The 18,102-nt window shown below is 40.5% G+C and overlaps 1 protein-coding gene across 4 annotated transcripts in view; it reads right to left on the bottom strand.

The window, feature by feature from the left end:
• The window catches only part of FAM110B (family with sequence similarity 110 member B), a 155,602-nt gene that overhangs the window by 99,405 nt on the left and 38,095 nt on the right, over positions 1-18,102 (bottom strand). For 3 of the 4 annotated variants that reach the window (XM_053247626.1, XM_053247624.1, XM_053247627.1), the window contains one exon: positions 12,043-12,196. The exons of the other annotated variant lie outside the window; for it this stretch is intronic. The gene's annotated coding sequence lies outside the window, so the exon portion shown is untranslated. The remainder of the gene's footprint in view (positions 1-12,042; positions 12,197-18,102) is intronic. 4 annotated transcript variants of the gene reach the window in all.

The raw sequence follows: 18,102 nt of genomic DNA, 5'->3' as shown, positions 1-18,102 counted from the left end.
GAGATAGGCCTCAGATGCCTCACTGGTATCTAAATGCTAGTCTAAAGAAACAGTAACATAATGATGAGCTTGTATCATCTTTTTTCTTGTGACAGAAATCAAATCTATTAGCTGAAGTGACATTTATTCTAAAGTCACTATGAGAAACTCCAAGGAATTCTAGTTGTGACTATTTCAAATACATAATCAGTCCATCTCCTTTTCCAAAATGGATTTGGTAGCTTATAATTGCTAACTTTTACCTAGCAATGTAGATGGACTCCATGGCTGAGAATACTTAGTTTACATAATGTAAAATGCAGCCAACTAGCACTGATTTTTTAACTGAATATTGTCTCCCTCCCCCTTCCCCCACCCCACGTGCCTTCTCCAAGTGGGGTGGGTGGAGTGGGGACCAGCAAAACACATAGATCGCAATCCCTAGAATTGTGGATGATATCTTCTGTGTCCATTTCTAGCTATTCTTTCAGGTCATCCATCCATTCCTCCTTCCTCTTGATCCTTTTCGTGCTAGCTTTCGTTCTAGTGTTAGTTGTGGTATTTGATAAGCTACTTCTCTGGACCAGTTTCTTGATGGTTGAGGTTTCACATCCATACGGGAGAACAGAACAGATGTAGCATTTCATCATTCTGATTCTTAGTTGTAAATCTAGTTTACTCTCACAGAGGAAGATCTTAATTTGGTTAAATTTTATCCAATGAGGCTTCAGATTTCTTTTGTTTGGTCGTTATGAAAAACTCTTCCCCCTAGATAACAGTAATTTTCTACTTGGTTTTTAAAATTATTATTATTGCATTGTTTTTTGAGAGAAATTCTCATTTTACTTACGCACAGTGTTTTAGTTTTTGCATTTATTTTAAGGCCAATTTCTTCACTTTTTGCTATTTCTATGACTAGCTTTTGTAGGTTTTCCTGGGAAGTAGCTAAAATGACTGTGCCATCAGCATATCTTAGGCTGTTAATGTTGACACCATTTATTTTAATTCCCTCATCCCTTTCAACTAAGGCATCTTGTATCATTTTCTCCGAATAGAGATTAAAGACTATGGGAGAGAGGATGCATCCTTGTCTGACTCCTCTTAATGTCTATCCTCTATATTTCTTCTCCAGTTTTTTTGTTCCAGTATGCATTCTTAATAACATTAATATCTCCTATACACACAAAATTCTAGTCATAACTTGAAGTCACTCATAACTACAGCAAATGAGAAGTTTGGTTCACGGAAATCAGTTTGTTCTTTTTGATAACTTTCAGTAATATATACAATTCCCCATGGTAGTGTTCCTCAAGAAACCAAGTACATCCCTGAGCATTTGTCTTGTCCAAAATGAAGACATTGTTCTGTGGATTATTGTATGTGGCATTTTCATCATAATCAATTTTATTACAGACATTGGCCAGCAGAAATAGAAATAACAAACATATCCAATACAACAAACATATCCAATACAACAATACAACACAATAAAACAAAATACAGTCATTCATTAAAAAAATTAGTTTAAAAAGCATAAACAGCTCCCACAGTTAAGCACATAATTGAGACCTTAACCTAATGGCAATATAAAAAAAATTTGCTACAATTTTTGTAATATCAGAGCTTACATGCGCAAGACAGTAATATGTATAAAAACGCTTGCACCTCCCAGGAAATTTGAGTAACAAAGGGGAACTAAGTCCTTCTCTAGCATCCTGATACAAAGAACAGTACAGCAGAACATGGGTGACAGTTTCCAGCAGGCCAGCAGTATGTGGCATTTTGAGGAAGCACTGGAGCTCATAAAGATGCATTAGGCAGATGTTTATCAGCTGCACCTGTAGCAAGTGATTGGAGGCACTGCACATGTTGGATTTCTGCCTGGATGCATCCCTCCCCACCTCAAAATCATGCTGAGAAACCAAGTGAAAGGTTGCACAAAACCTAATTTGTAAAGCCAGCATAATAAATGAGACAATACGTTTTTATCATTTCCATGGCTCAGAAGTTAGTTTCACCTTAAATTTCAATTTCTGCATTTTAAAAAAGAAATTGTAAGTACCTTAGTTCTCATATTAAACTATAGGGTTAACATTACTTTATTCAATTTAGAACCTAAGCTCTTGTTAAATTGGTAGAGCTAATCTCTCCCTTTAAAAGTTTATTGTGGCAAGATCGATTGCTTTATGTTATTGCTGTCATTTGTGGAATGCTAAGATGATATGAAGTTTTCTCGGTATGCAAAAAATGCACCTGCATCTGACAGTGTATGTTTTCATGCTCAATGGAAATTCTGTTAAATTTACCAACACTCAGAAAATGTTATTGGAAAAGGCTACTTCTCTGGCTGCCTTCTGTATCCCTGGGAGCATCTGTGAAGCGGGGACAAAAGGTGGTCACTAGATATATTCCCTTAGGATGCAACTCCTATTTTACATTGTATACTGCTTAGCTTAGACAGCCACCTAATGGTGTAGCGAGGAAGTAACTTGCCTAGGGAGCAAAAGGTTGCCGGTTCGAATCCGGGCTGTTATGGGAAGCACTTATATCGGCAGCAGTGATATGGGAAGATGCTGAAAGGCATCCTCTCATACGGTGCGGGAGATGGCAATGGTAAACTCCTTCTACCAAAGAAAACCACATGGCTCTGTGGTCGCCAGGAGTCAACACTGACTCAACGACACAACTTTACTTTACTTACTGGTTACCTTAAAGTCCTAAATAACATGCTCACAAATGGGGCGGGGGATATTTTGCACTATGCAAAACACTCAATCTTTTGTCTCTAGAAATATTTTAAAATATCTGCAAAATTATTCCAATATTATGGCAAAAATGAGGAGGGAAATTCAATTGTTGGGGCCACTCTGGTGGTAAGTATAAAACAGAATGGCTCATTACATCAGCAAACATGATGCTGACATATACTGTATGGTAAGGCTGCTCAATATGGTAGGGAAAAGAAGTTTCTTTCTTGGAGGAATGTTCAGATATCTATATAGAATGCCCAATTTTAAGGATCTATAAAATTTAGAAGGCAGCAGTTCTACTAACCCCAGCTGCCATTTTCATATGCTGCCTTGTCATACAACACACAGGACATAAAGGTAAGTTAGAGCCAATTTTTAGTGCATCCCATTTACTTGCTGAATTTGCTAGAGCAAAGTTTCACTCAGTTCCTAATGGAAACAAAGCAGTCAAATTAAAGTTTGCCCCATAATGTCTCGGAGCAAAACTGCTGACTAAAAAACAAAAACCAAGGGTAATTACTTTGGGTTTGCGGCACAGAAGTTTATATTTGAACACATCTGGATCTCAGTCAGCCAGTTCCCAAGACAGCCCCTCCAAGCTGTATTGATTTCTGGAGGAAAGGCACCATAAATCTGCTTCAGCTGAATGGCATCATTTTCGAGGTTGGGTTTGGAAGGCAAATTAAACGTCTTCCGTTAGTAAGAGGAAGACAGATTCACAGCTCTGTTTCATTTCTTTTGGAGTCTCCATTTAAAGAATACTGTGTGGCAAACCATTCACGTTTAATATTTGTAAAGGCAGCAAATTCAGAGTTATGAGAAAACATCTCTTTTACATACTGCAGAGTTCCCAGGACCACGACTTTTTGTTGTTGTTTGTTTAATAGCAGTGTTGATTTTCGAAGCTTTCATTTAAATTGTGAAGGAAACTGAAGCAAAAACCAGCCCTCCCTCAAGGGAATAAAAAAATCAAACACATAAGAGCAAGGCTGAAGTATACTCTGAGCAGCAAGCCAGCCACATATCACTTCAGGTAACAAGTGAGATATCCTTGATCAATTATTCATACAACCTACATCAACAGTTAATACTTGCTTCAGTGAAGAGAAATAAACTAGGACAAGCATCACCTTGACAACTTTAAAGTAGAATCTCTCTCTTTCTCTCTTACCCCTGTTATGTCTGGCAATTGTTTTACTCCCAACAGTTTTCATTAGTATCCTAGACACACTCATTTTCTAGTGGAGGAAGTAAACTTATTTGTTACAATGAGGAAAATATTCAAAACAAGTTCTCTGCCTTGTACACCCACCTTCTTATATTGAAGTAAAAAAATCTTTTCTACATTAAAATCTTTTTACACTGACCTAATTCTACATTAAAATCTTTTTTACATTGACCTAAAGAGCCAATCCTAAGCACACGCATGGGTGCTCTCACCACTGGACTTCAGGGCCAAAGTCCAGGACCTCCACACCCCCTGGGGCCCCCAAATCCTTTTTAGTCTGTCCTGCGTAGTGTGGTCGCTGCTGGCCAGCACTGTGCCAGGCAACCGAGTGTGATTGTAACCTGGGTCAGGTGCTTTAGAGACAAAGGGGGTGGGAGGTGGGAAAAGAAATATAAAGGATGGGAACAGTGTTCCCTCTGACAGGGATTCCCAGATGTTGTTGACTTCAACTTCCATTACCCCCAAGCAAATTCTAGATTGATTTGTTCTTGTTGGAAGTGAAGGACTTTGCGCTGTCTCGTGTCTCAATGACAGACTAATGAGTCAGAGAGCTAGAGAGGTCAAGACATTGGTCATCCCTTCTCTACTACTCTGACACTATCCTTTTGGTATGTAGATTGCTTTTCTTAGGGACTTCCTGCCTGGCCACTTCCTCTTCCTTCTTTTTCCTTTCTTCTCCCTTGCAACATGCAAGCTTCTCTCTCTCCCTGCACCATGTGTGTAGAGATGCATCCGTTTGCATCCAGCTAGCTAGCTAGATTAGAGATCCTATCTCTCCACTTTACTATCTAAAATGGAGTTCACTAATAAATACTCCTTATATTGATTTGAAACTATGAACTGGCTCCAAGTTATTTTACTCTTAGCATACATGCATGCCTGGGCAGACTCCGCTGTGTTGTGCCTCTGTGCGCTCTGCTATATTAGAAGGGTCTCTCTTACCAGAGAGAATTCCCAACAGTTCTATAATCCATTTGTTTGTTTTCCTGGCTGTCCATGGTATCCCCAAAAGTCTTCTCCAGCACCAAAGTTCAAAAGCGTCAATACTTTTTCTATCTTACTTCTGCAAAGTCCAGCTTTCGCATCCATGGAGTGTCACAAGGAAAACCACTGTCCGAACGATTCTAATTTTTGCAGGTGTAGACACATCACGGCATCTAAATATCCTTTCCAAGGCCTTCATTGCAACCCTACCAAGTTCTAGTCTGCAGCGTATTTCTTGACTGCTGGATCCTTTACTGTTGATGGTCAATCCTAAAAGGCAGAAGCTATCTACCACTTCAATATCTTCGTTGTCAGTTCTGAGGCTGGTTGCTGTACCCGTTGTCATTAGTTTAGTCTTCTTGACATTTATTTGTAGTCCCATATTTTCACTGTTCTCCTTGACTTTCATTACTAGAGCTTGCAGACTATCCACATTCTCAGCTAACAGAGTGGTGTCATCAGCATAGCGCAGGTTATTGATGTTTCTTCTTCCAACTTTAAAACCATGCTCCTCTTCTTCCAATCCAGCTTCTCTCAGTATATGTTCAGCATATAAAACTGAATTAAGGAGAAAGTATACAGCCTTGTGTTACTCCTTTGCCGATCTGGAACCAGTCTGTTTCACCATGTTCCGTCTGGACTGTGGCTTCCTGCTCTGTGTATAGGTTTCTCATGAAAACAATGAGATGTTCCGGGACGCCCATTTTCCTAAGGATATTCCACAATGACATGGTCAACACAATTGAAGGCTTTTCTGTAGTTAATAAAGCACATATTGACTTCATTTTGATATTCTTTGGCTTTCTCAATTATCCAGCGTGCATAAGCAATGATGTCTCTTGTTCCACAGCCTTTTCTGAAACCAGCATGAATATCCAGCATTTCCTTTTCCACATAGAGCTCTAATCTGCCTTGGATGATCCTGAACATTATTTTACTTGCATGTGAAATTAAGGATATTGTGCGATGGTTTGCACAAAGTCTCCTTTCTTTGGTATGGGTATGTAGACTGACCTCTTCCAATCCCACTGTGTTGTTCTCCAAATTTGCTGGCATAGTTTGGTTAGAGCCTTGACTGATTCTTCTTCTGTTGCCTGCCATATTTCTGTAGCTATTCCATCAATTCCTGTAGCCTTCCAACTTGGTAATGACCGGAGTGCTGATCTAACTTCATCTTCCCATATAAATATACCTGTTTTATATTCTTGCGTTCTTGTGAGTTCAGTTGCTGTTTCTGCCCTAAAGAACCCTCGTGTTAAAAATAGTGTGTGTGTGTGTGTGTGTGTGTGTGTGTAGAGGGATGATGTTTAACTTGCAGCGGGGTGTGTGTATGTGCTCCAGCTGTAAGTGGGGGCTTCCAAAGGCCTTTAGGTCAGGCTCCAAAATTACCTAGGTGCACCTCAGAGCACACATATTAGGAAGTAAGTCCCATTGAACTCAATGGGTCTGAATTCTGAGTAAACACGCAGATGGTACCTCATGAGACAACTCTGAAATGTTCCATGTGGAGGCTTTACACACAGGGCTTCTGCCCCGAACCTCCTTCAGAAGAGAGTGAGTGCATTCACACACCAGCCAAACTTACCTCGAATTCCCTTCAAGATTTTTAGATATACTCCAACACAAACCAGGTTTTGTGATGCAAATTCTAGCTTATCTTGATGTATGTCTGGATTTTTAAAATGCTGGTTTTAAGCTACTTTTTCTGGAAACACCAGAGCAAGTGAGAGATGCACTGATGTAGAATCATTAGCACGGTAAGAGGCATGCCTTCTTCAGAAATGCAGATCTCTCTCTGCAGGGGCTCTCTCTCCCCAGCCCCCATTGGCTAGAAGGAAAACATGAAGCATGTCATGTGGACTTGTTTCAAAAGAAAACTGAGAGCGGGGGGGGGGGGGACTGCTTCCCTCAATGCTGCGAGTGTACTTTGAAGTGGCTTCGCTAAATGTTTACCCCGAAGCCTGAAGCCAAGTGCAAATAACTCTGTGGTACGCAATTTCTGCCGCTGCCTTTCCCAGCTGTAATTGAAGGCTGCAAAGTCGTGTGACTCTCCTTGACCCGCCCCCACTGCCACCTTTCCCCACTGTGTCTGACTTTCCCTGAACCCCCCCACCCCACACACACACACTGTCTTTCCCCTGCTGCCAGCCTCCAGGAAGCAAAAGCTGGCACCTCTCTCTCTCGGCTGGCTGGCTTTTCCTCCTGACCTGCATGTCTGTTTTTCTCTCAGGATATCTACCAATGTGGGTGCAGTTATCCCCCCACCCCCACCCCGCTTTTGTTTGTTCCTTTCTATAGAGCTAAAAATTTATTCTGCCTCTACATTCCCTTGAGAAAGGGACAGGCCCATTCCATTTCCAGATCTCCGTTGCACAAATGGAACTGCTTGCACTCATCCAAAGGCGATGAGTGTGTATGTGTGTTGAGAGAGAGAGAAAGGGTGGGGGCGGGGAGGCTCTACGACTGTGGAACTTTGCCTTTTGCACTGAAGATTTTGCAGGGAATTAAGCCATGGAAAGGCTTTTTTTTTTTTTTTTAATGCCAGAACGCCACTTCCCACCGCCACTGAGTTGGCTCTTGCTATCGCAAGATCAGGAAAATCAGCTCCCTCCTGCAAGCTAGAGAGCTGTCTCCCACGCTCTAGCCTTAAGAATGGCGTCGTGCCAGTTGCCATTTACAATAGGCTCCTGCTAGAACGGGAGAATGGCCAGGGAAGAGCCAGCCAGCTACAATTCTAGATAGTGCAAGAGTGGGGTTCAAAAGCGCAAACACAGAGACAAAGTCTGCTGCTAATTTGCCTGATTTCAAACTGATTGGTAATCCTGGTGGTGAGTTACCCTGTGGACCCCTTCTTGCTGTAACCCACATTTACCTAATTAGCAGCTCGTTCAATTCTCCAGTCCATCGTGAAAGCGAGACTGCAGGGCAAGAGACTACTGAGAGGCAGTAAGGGAAAACAGCTGGACAGAGGACTAGGGGAGAAAGAAGGATGGCGTGGCATAGAGCAATTCATTCATTGCTGCTGAACCTTTCTGACTGACTTGATCTTTTCAAACCCTCTCAAAGAACCCCAAAAGGCTGAGGTAGGCGTTCCATTGACAGAAGCCATGATTTTGTTTCTTGATTTGGCTGGCTCCTCAAAGAACAAGGAGGTGGAACAGTGAGGAAAATTGTAAAGGGAAATGGCTCTCTGGGAAGAGAACTGCACAGGGAAGTTAGAGTGGGGGTATTTCCTTATGTCTTAAGATTTTTTTTTAAAAGCACATGTCTTTATATATTAAAAAAAAGAACTAATTTACCTTCCCTACTAAAAGAAAAAAGAAAAGAATTAAAAGCATTTTACCACTGTTTGCTTTTCCACTTTCTTTAATTTGGGTAATTGCTTAGTCAACTTTCCAAAAAGCAAAATTCCCTTTCATTTCAGATTTGGCATGCAGGTCCCAGATTGTGTATTCTTTCCATGGCATCACACCAGCATCCAATACTTAAAAAAAAAGTCAATTATTATATAAACTTCCCAGACTTCTGTATGGCTGAGAGCTGGTGATTCTCCTACTGTACCACCTCCTAGTTCTGTGATGCTCAGGACAGAGGATCCCCCCTCAATACTTTGATTTATTTTTAAAAATTAAAAATAATTTGTTTTTTTTTTAAGTTGTGTGCAATCCTTCAACAGTCTTTCTAGAACAGTTTACAGAAAATGTCTTACTGCTTGATGAGATGTAAGCACACAGAACAATAGACATAGCAGTCTATCACACAGAATTTGGTGTTGCTTTCTGCTGGTTTTAGCACTATCCTACTGCATATTTGAATGTGTTAACATGTTAATTGCTATATCTGGTTTTAATGTTGTGCCATTAAGTGCTTGTTGTGTGACATCATCATCATTATTTAGATATTATATTATTTATATACGTGTGCGTTGCGTCTATAGTGGCTCTGGTATATAAAAAAGCACAAGTCCGCACGCTGCCTTGATACTGCTGCCCAGAACAAAACTAATTCCATTCACTGAGGGAAAATGTTAGAGGGAACACAGGTCCCATGTGTTTACCCCATGTTTGGGTTGTTTAAAAGGTGAGACAAGCAAGTGGGGAAAACTATGAAAAAATGGCTGATGTGCACAGTGGTTTGTTAAACTGCACTTGGATCAAGTGAGTTTTGTAACTCTAGTCTACAGTTGATATAGCTGAAACAGCTCTACAGTTCTGGTTATAGTTCACATCCTTTTCTGTGTCCAGTACAAGAGTGTGCAGCAGTAAACAACAAATTCTGAACGAGAACCTCAAGAGATAGCTGAGAGAACAAACAAGGGATTAAATATACATCAATGCTGTTGTGATTAAGAGACACTCTTACAAAATTTCTCAGTGTCTAGTACTGAATACCAACTACCTGAAAGACAAACACCACACAATTTTAAGAACAGCCACACACAAAGCTACCTATATTCTTCAAAGGATATTTTTAAATTGGTGGAGTTTATTTTAAAAGAGCCCTGTTCAAAGAGTGCCTTGTATTTAATTATTCATTTCTTAAGTGCTAAGTTGGCAACACCCTTTTAAAATAGCCTACATTTAACTTTGATGAACTGTGCTATTGTGGGCCACTCAAATGGCTGAGAGTCTCGGTCAAATAAATATGGCAGGCTGCAAACCTGAGTATTACAAAATTGTCTTGAGTCCAGTGCTCCCTTGCAATGGGTTAGAAGATGCAATGAGTATCATTCATTAGGTATCATTCGTAGTTTAAGGAAAGGTGCTTGAGACTATCACCAAACCATTCTATAGCTTTCCCTGAGGGGAAAAACAGGGCATCAAAGACTTGGGGGGAAAAACACATCAGCAATTTTGTAAAAAGTTTCCTCTCACATATACACAGCCCAGAAATAATAGACAAACAGATAGGCAGTTGTTCACCCCCTTCCCCACCCCACAATTTCTGGCTTCCAAAGCAGCTCTAAAGTCAGATTGAAACCTTAAGTCATAGTACATTTTAACATAGTTGGTTTCATTTTTTAACCCTTTTCCCAGTCATTCAAACATCTTGTGAATGAATCTTTTACTGATATCCATTACAAAATTACTGAGAAGTTTCTGACAACTCGGATTTGAAAAACTACTTCTTTATGGCAATGATAACCATTATTCCCTACACCACCCCCAGTCTAGTAGTATTAGTATGACGACGACGGATATTTATATAGCACTCTTCAACCAAAGTTCTCAAAGTGGTTTATATAGAAAAATACTACATAAATAAGATGGTCCCCAGTCCCCAAGGGCTCACAGTCTAAAAATAAATGCAATGCAGATACCAGCAACAGCCACTGGAGGAATGCTGTCCTGGGGTTGGATAGGGCCAGTTGCTCTCCCCCTGCTAAATATAAGAGAATTACCCCTTTTAAAAAGGTGTCTGTCTCTTTGCTCAGTTAGTACCATAGGTTATCCACCCATCACCCTAAACTTGTCCAATTAGCTTAACTAGAACTGACCCTTCACAAAAAGCCCTCCATATCTAGGAAAATGAACTGGTACCATACCAAGATAAAAAGCAAAAGAAATTTAAAAAATTTGCTCAGAATTTGCTTAACATTTGTTACATGTGGATTAATTTTATTAAAAGTCTGTCAAAAATATTTACATGGCATGGTAATATCTTGTGTTAGAAAACTATCACAATATGCTATATTTGTAGCCAAAAGAGAGCTAGTTAACAGAGTGATCTACAAATCAGAGTTATTGATTTGTCTTGAGTGATCTATAAATCAGGAAGCCCCAAGATTAACCCCCACCTTATGAATAACATGCTCTTTGGCAAGCTACTCTTTCTTACCTTCTCATCTGCAAAATGGGGATACTACTGACCTCTCTCAGAGGGCTGGTGCAAGGATCACAAGATAATGCTTCTGAAGTGCTAGGGATGTGCATGTAGTACTAGGGATGTGCATGGAACCGGTTCGTGTCCTCCCGGAAAGGGGGGGGTTGCTTTAAATGACAGGGAAGGTGCTGCCTACCTGTCAGAAAATATCAATGCTGAACATAATTGGAATCTGTCATAACAGAAGATTACTGTTCCCTCTAAGGCATGTGCACATGCCTGCGCTCACAAGTTTTGTTTATGTACGCTCAGTTAATTTTAGATCCTGCTCAGGTTGAATCAGGAGGGCCCCATTCTGAATGCATGTGTGCACACACTGCCTTGATACTCCCACCCAGAACAAAACTCATTCCGCACACAGATGATTTTTTTTTTTTTGAGAAAACACTGCTGAAGATGTTGTCAAATCCAAAGTTAAGGCAGTGGCAGGCTCTCTGACATCTTTAGTTGTGCTACAGTACCATTTATATCTGATCCGTTGTTTTCTGCAAAGTAAACCTGGTCTAGATTCTATCACTTAAGACTGCAAAAGGAGGCTCACCTGTAGGGATATACATGAACAGCTCATGCAATCATAGGCGAGGATGGGAGCAGTTGCCTTAAAAAGCAGCTACTTACCTGCTCCACTGCTGCCCTGCTGCTTTTCCGGGTGCAGCGCTCACTCTACCAAAGGTCACGCATGGCACTGTTCCCTGCAGCCTGAGTATAGCATCAGAATGCATATGGCCGCAGTCGCAGGCTGCAGCAAACAGCACCACAGCCATGCATGACCTTTGGTAGAGCAAGTGACACGCATGGAAAAAGGACTCGTTTTTTAAGGGAACCTCTCCCCACCCTGCTGAACTGGTTCAGCTTCTACACCCAAGCCAGTTTAGCACTTCCCAAAAGAGGTGCTGAACCAGTTCATGCACATCCCTACTCACCTGATTAAATGGTCTTCCATTTAATCCCACCCACCCCACAAAAATCCCTCGTATATAGAACACTAATTGTCAGGACCAAAGGGTCTAGTCTTTTCTTCCTGGATTTCCAAATGCGGGAATGCTTTATGTCAGCCCCTACCTGCAGACTGGATTGGTACAATCAAGATAGAAATTTACCACTCTTTTCTTGATTTACTTCTGTGAAAACTAAACTTAAACAAACAGTCCTACAACTGAATAAACATTTTGTTCTTTAAGACGCATGCCATATAATAAACATACAAGAGTATCTCACCAACTAGTGTGCTTTCTAAGCTTCCTTACGTCAGCTTGTACCACAGGTAGTTTCTTGATGTAAGGCGATATTCCCAAATTGACAAGAATTTTTGTATCGGTGACTTTAAGGCAGTTCTCCTCAGTTAGCAATTTCAGGATACTTCCTGCAGTGCCTAGAGCAAGTAGAGGAAGAAAGCAGTCAGATTGATGGGTCCACACTCTCAGAAGCTTCAATTTTTTTCCAAGGCATAACATTTATCTGAGCTCATGTCAAAACCACTTGCCTTTACAAGAAAACATATGTTATAGGAAACCTAAGTACATGAGTACAATTTGAGATGTTAAGACATTGTTTGTGCTGATTTTCAATGGCCAGGATTAAACAGAAATGGGAGACTAAGAGAATGGAAATTGATTAACAGAACAATCCTTAATGTGTTTCCCCTAACGTAAGGCCAATTGAACTCAACAGGCCTTCCTCTCTAGTAAGGTTAGGATTTCAGTCATACAGGCATACTTCGTTACTTGCAGGGGTTCCATTCCTCAACTACCGCTGCGAGTAACAAAACCATGAGTAATGAGGCATTATGCCTGTGGGGAAAGGGGGATTAGATTCCAGAATAGGGAAAAGAGGTTAAAAATGCTAAACAAAACAAAAGAAAATGTAAACAGGGTGCTGAACCATGCTCCCATATGCTCAAGAATGCCCCCCAAACCACAAAAAAATCATGAAATTTATTATAATTATAATATTATGTTGTTGTTTACACAGTCAGACAGCTGTTATTGACTGGTTTGTTTTATCTAGACATCAAGTCCTTCCCAAGGACCTAGGATGGCTGGATTTTATTATCATTGTTGTTGTTATTATTATTATAGATGTCGCAGAATATAGGCTGTTCCCAATAAAGTTGCTTTTTGTAATTGGCTGATGGTGATTTCTATGGCCCCTATGGTGCTGAGGAGCTCTTCAAGTTGTTTTGGAATTGCACCTAAGGCGCCAATTACCACTGGGATTATTTTGGTCTTCTTCTGCCACAGCCTTTCAATTTCAATTTGTAGATCTTTGTATTTGGTGATTTTTTTCTATTTCTTTTTCTTCTATTCAGCTGTCCCCTGCTATGTTGATTATTTTGACTTGTTTTTCTTTCTTCTCGACTAGTTATACCTGGTGTATTGTGTGGCAGATGTGTGTCTGTTTGTAGTTGAAAGTCCCATAATATTTTGGCATCTTCGTTTTCGACAACTTTTTCAATTTGATGGTCTGACCAGTTTTTGGCTACAGGTAGCTTGTATTTTTTGCAGATGTTCCAGTGTATCATCCCTGCTACCTTGTCATGCCTTTGTAGTCAGTCTGTGTGATCTTTTTACAGCAGCTGATTAGGTGGGTCCACTGTTTCATCTGCTTCTTTACATAGGCGGCACTTGCTGTTTGTTGTTGATTTTTTGACTATTGCTCTTATTGCATTTGTTCTTAGTGCCTGTTCTTGTGCAGCCAGTATTAAACCTTTGTTTTTTTTCTTCAAGTTGCCATTCTGAAGCCATTGCCAGGTCTTGGTGATGTCTGATTTTCCACTTATATTGTGCAAATATTGACCATGCAGCGGCTTATTTTTCTATTTTTTTGCTCGGTTCTTGACTTGTTCTTTCTTTGTTTCTTTGTTCTTTGCTTTGTTTCATTGGTGTTGAATAGTTTCTCATTATTGACCATTTGAAGTACATCTTCTTTACTGTCCTTGATATATTCTGCAAGGCCTCTCTTCTCCTCCTCTACTGTTTGATGGACTTGCAGCATTCTTCTTCCACCTGAGGTGTGAGGGAGGTATAGCCTAGCTACATCACTGCGAGGGTGCAGAGCATGATTGATGGTCATTATTTTCCTGGTCTTACGATCTAGCGTCTCTAGCTCTGCCTGGGTCCAGTCTATTATTCCTGCAGTGTATCTGATAATAGGTATAGCACAGGTGTTTATGGCTTGTATGGTGTTCCTGCCATTAAGTTTGGACTTTAGGATTTTTCTAACTCTGCTGTTGTATTCACTTCAAATTTTTCGTTTAACTTCAGTGTGTGCGATGTTATCAGCCTGGAGAATGCACAAGTATTTGTAATTTTCTTTCTCTTCCAGGTTCTTGATGTTGCTTCTGTTGGGCAATTCTATTCCTTCTGCTTTTGTTATTTTTCCTCTGTTCATTATTAATACAGCACACTTGTCTAGTCCAAACTCCATTGCTATATCGCTACTGAATATACAGACATTGTTTAGCAGTGATTCAATTTCTGACTGGGACTTTCCATACAACTTCAGATCATCCATGTACAGCAGATGGTTGATTTTACTGGATGTTTTAGATGTTTGGTATCCGAGGCCTGTTTTGTTTAGTATTTGTGAAAGTAGAGTCATGGTGATTACAAAACAACAGAGGGGATAGTGAGTCCCCTTGGAAAATACCTCTTCTAATGCTAACCTGTCCAGGTGTCTCGCCATTGATTGTTAACTGTGTTCTCCACATGCTCATTGCTTTTTAAATAAATATCTGAATGTTTTTGCTGACACCAGTTGTTTCTAAACATTTTAGTATCCATGTGTGAGGCAATGAGTTGAAGGCTTTCTTGCAGTCAATCCATGCAACACTTAGATTTGTTTTTCTTCTCTTGCAATTTTCTAAAATCATTTTGTCAATCAGCAGCTGATCTTTTGTGCCTCTGGTATTTGGGCAATTTCCTTTCTGTTCAACTGGAAGCTTCTTATTAGTTAATAAGTGTTGCATGACTTCATCTGCTATTATTCCAGTTAATATTAAAACAACAACAACAACAACAACTATTATTATTTTTTTTTTAAAAAAAATAAATGAACCACAAAAATGGTTCCTCCACACAATATGGCGGCCAGAAATGACCTTCTCAGTCACTTCTGGCCTTCTAGGAACCGCAAATATGTGTGTTTTAACCCTTTAGTATCCACGGATAATGAACATGGGTGTTAATTAGACACCGTCTTATATGTGGAACTGCAGATGACGTTCTACTGTAAATTCCTCAATTCATTTACTTTAGTTTTATTTAAAGTCTGGCTGAATTATTTTTAAAAAATCTATAAATTTTCTTGATTATATAATGATGTCACACATGTATATCATTTGAACACACCAAGTTGGCTAGTTTCAACTGCAAAGGTTAGTTAGTTGGACTATAGTCTCCCAAAGGGGGGGCGGGGAGAGTGACAATTTTAAAAGCCTAGAAAAGGGCTCAACAATATACAATAGTTTAAAAAATTAAAAAAGAGCCCAAGTCAGATGCAGGATGTATGCTATCAGGAAGAGTAAACAAGGAAGGAGGGAATGAGGGGTTCCCTTCTTCTCCCGGTTGCATCAATCTATCATTTGCCTAGACCACAGAGTTGCAATCCAGAAGAGGGGCGAGTAAACAAGGTCAGGGCAAGCAAGGTAGCAAGTCCATTCTTCCCCCCTCCCCATGGAGTGGAGAGCAGCTGGTGGTGTGTAGTGACTGCCTTCCCATGGAGCTGAGGGAAGTCTGGCTCCAAAATATGTAGGTTAGCTCCTGGAGCCAAAAATGAGCAGTCAAAGGCTAGCCTAAAAGAACGCACACGTATAACAAACAATAAACTGGGAGACTCCAAGAACAATCTAGCCAAAGATAAATATCTTTAAGTCCAACTGATTTAAATGCCATTGTTCATCGGACACTAAAATATCTCCCATTGATTCTCACAGGAGTTAAGTACTGGGTACAGTGACCTGTATATTTTCAACTATTTCCTACAAAAATCCTAGAAAACAGCCTTGCCAAGATAAATATATAATATTTTTGCGGAGCAGGGGTTAAAAATACAACCTAGTCGTCTGCCTCAACAACTACCAAAGTGATACAAAATCTCTTTTCACAGACAGGAGAACAAGTGCTAAATAAATCAACCATTGAAATCTTCCTACAGCTTGTGCCAAGAGAAAGGAGCTATTGATGGATGTGCTTTAACCACAAACCGTAGAACCCAGCTGGTGTGTGAGGAAAGCTACATGAACCACAGCAATTTCAAGCTAGGAAAAGAGATTTTTTAAAAGTGTGGTTTAATAATAATACTTGCAGTCAGATGCTAAGTTCTCTTAAATAAATTCTAGCTCTACGTGTTGCAAAAACATCTTTGTGAATGTGACTAACACACCTTCCTTAGTCTGACAGTCTGAAATAATAAATTCTAAAGCTCTGACGCTTCTCAATTAGAATCAAAGATAGCTCAGTATCTCACTAGCAGCACGGTGCACCTAGATAACAAGGAGTCCAGTAATTAATAAGAACAGGCTTTTACATGAAGACAACCAGTGTTAGAAGTTTCCCGATATGCCTTAAAATGAGTCTGTACCTTATTTCTGTACTGTTCACACACATATTTAATGTATAGGAATATCTTCCTCACAAGGAGATCACAGGGATATAATAAACTTCAAGGTAGGGAAGGGATCATGACTTGGTGGTAGAAAGTTTGTATGAACCTTGCATACATGTGAATCCTTCCGTGTCCAAGTCAAAAACTACTAGTATCAGGGATAGCAGTGTATTAAGTAGTTTGGGAGAAGAATGAACTACTTGAAATGCTGCTGGGATGGGGGCAGGGGAGCCAAGCACAAGTTTGTATGAAGAAGGTCCAATGTTCAATTGGAATCTCCAGTTAAAAGTACTCACACAGGACAGTGGCAAAACAGCAGAAGTAATCACATACTAAAGTGGCAAGAAGTAGAGCATGTGTGGTCAACATAGGTGTCACAAGAGGCACATTTAGAAGTATGTCGCCATTTCTAGTGCTGCCAACTTTTTATACTGGCTCTAAAACTGTCACCATCAGAAACAAGTGAACCTTTATCCACTGCAACTCTGTATCTTGGGCAGGGGGATCCCCTTAATTTCCTGTTTAAAGTTCCCTGTGTGTATTATGTCTGCAAGTTCTTGTCCAGTAGAGTTATTCCGGATTGTTGGAGGTTTAACTCAAGCCCCTTCTGTTTTAAATCTGTTTCCTGAAACAATGTCTCATTGTGATGCATTCAATGAGTTCTTTGCAGATAAAATCTCTCACACTTGGCCTCATCTGGACTCCACTATTTCTGCAGGGCCACTTAGGGAGGTGTCCAGCAATCCCTCTTGCAAGATTAGATTGGATCAGTTTTAATTCGTGACTCATCAGGATGTGGGCAACCTGCTTGGAGCAGTAAGGCCTACCACCTGTTCATTGGACCCTTGCCCAGCATGGCTGATTTCATCTTGCAGGGAGGTTGTTGGAGCTGTCCTAGATTATATCATTAATACCTCACAGAGTGAGGGCAGGATTCTTCCTTGTTTGAAGGAGGCAGTGGTTAGACCCCTTAAGAAGCCCACACCAGATCTCCTGGTGATGGATAATTATAGGCCAGTCTCCAACCTCCCATAGTTGGGTAAGATGACTGCGAGTGTGGTGGATGATCATGCTCCTAGCAGGCTTGGAGAAAACTGATTTTCTGGCTTCAGGGCAAGCTTTGGGGATTGAGACAGCCTTGGTTGCCTGACAGATGAGAGTCACCAGGGAATTGACAGAATGTGACTCCGTGGTTCTTTCGGATTTCTCAAAAGGCTTTCAATACCATCGATAATAGTATCCTTCTGGATCATCTCAGGGATTTGGGAATAGTAGGCATGGGTTTACAGTGGTTCCACTCCTATGTCTGGGGTTGATTTCAGATGGTGGTGCTTGGTGAAAGTTGCTCTACTAAATGGGAGCTACTATATGGAATCCTTCAGGGCTCCATTCTGTCACCAATGCTTTTTAACATCTTCATGAAACGGCTGAGTTGAGGTAATCAGGGGATTTGGTGCTAGGTGGTATTAATGTGCTGATGGCACCCAAATCCATGTTTCTTTGTCACAGATATCAGGAAATGGCATTAGCCCCTTAAATGCCTTCCTAACGGCAGTAATACACTAAATAAGGTATAATAAATGGAAGCTGAATCCAAGCAAGATTGAGATGCTCATTGTCGGGGGTCATAACCTTCAAGACAGGATAGAATATCCCGTTCTGGATGAAGTTATG

This window comes from Hemicordylus capensis, chromosome 4 (assembly GCF_027244095.1).
Source record: "Hemicordylus capensis ecotype Gifberg chromosome 4, rHemCap1.1.pri, whole genome shotgun sequence".
Taxonomy (NCBI): Eukaryota; Metazoa; Chordata; class Lepidosauria; order Squamata; family Cordylidae; genus Hemicordylus; species Hemicordylus capensis.
The sequence above is the reverse complement of the archived record's forward strand: the minus strand, read 5'-3'. Positions and strand labels throughout refer to the sequence as shown.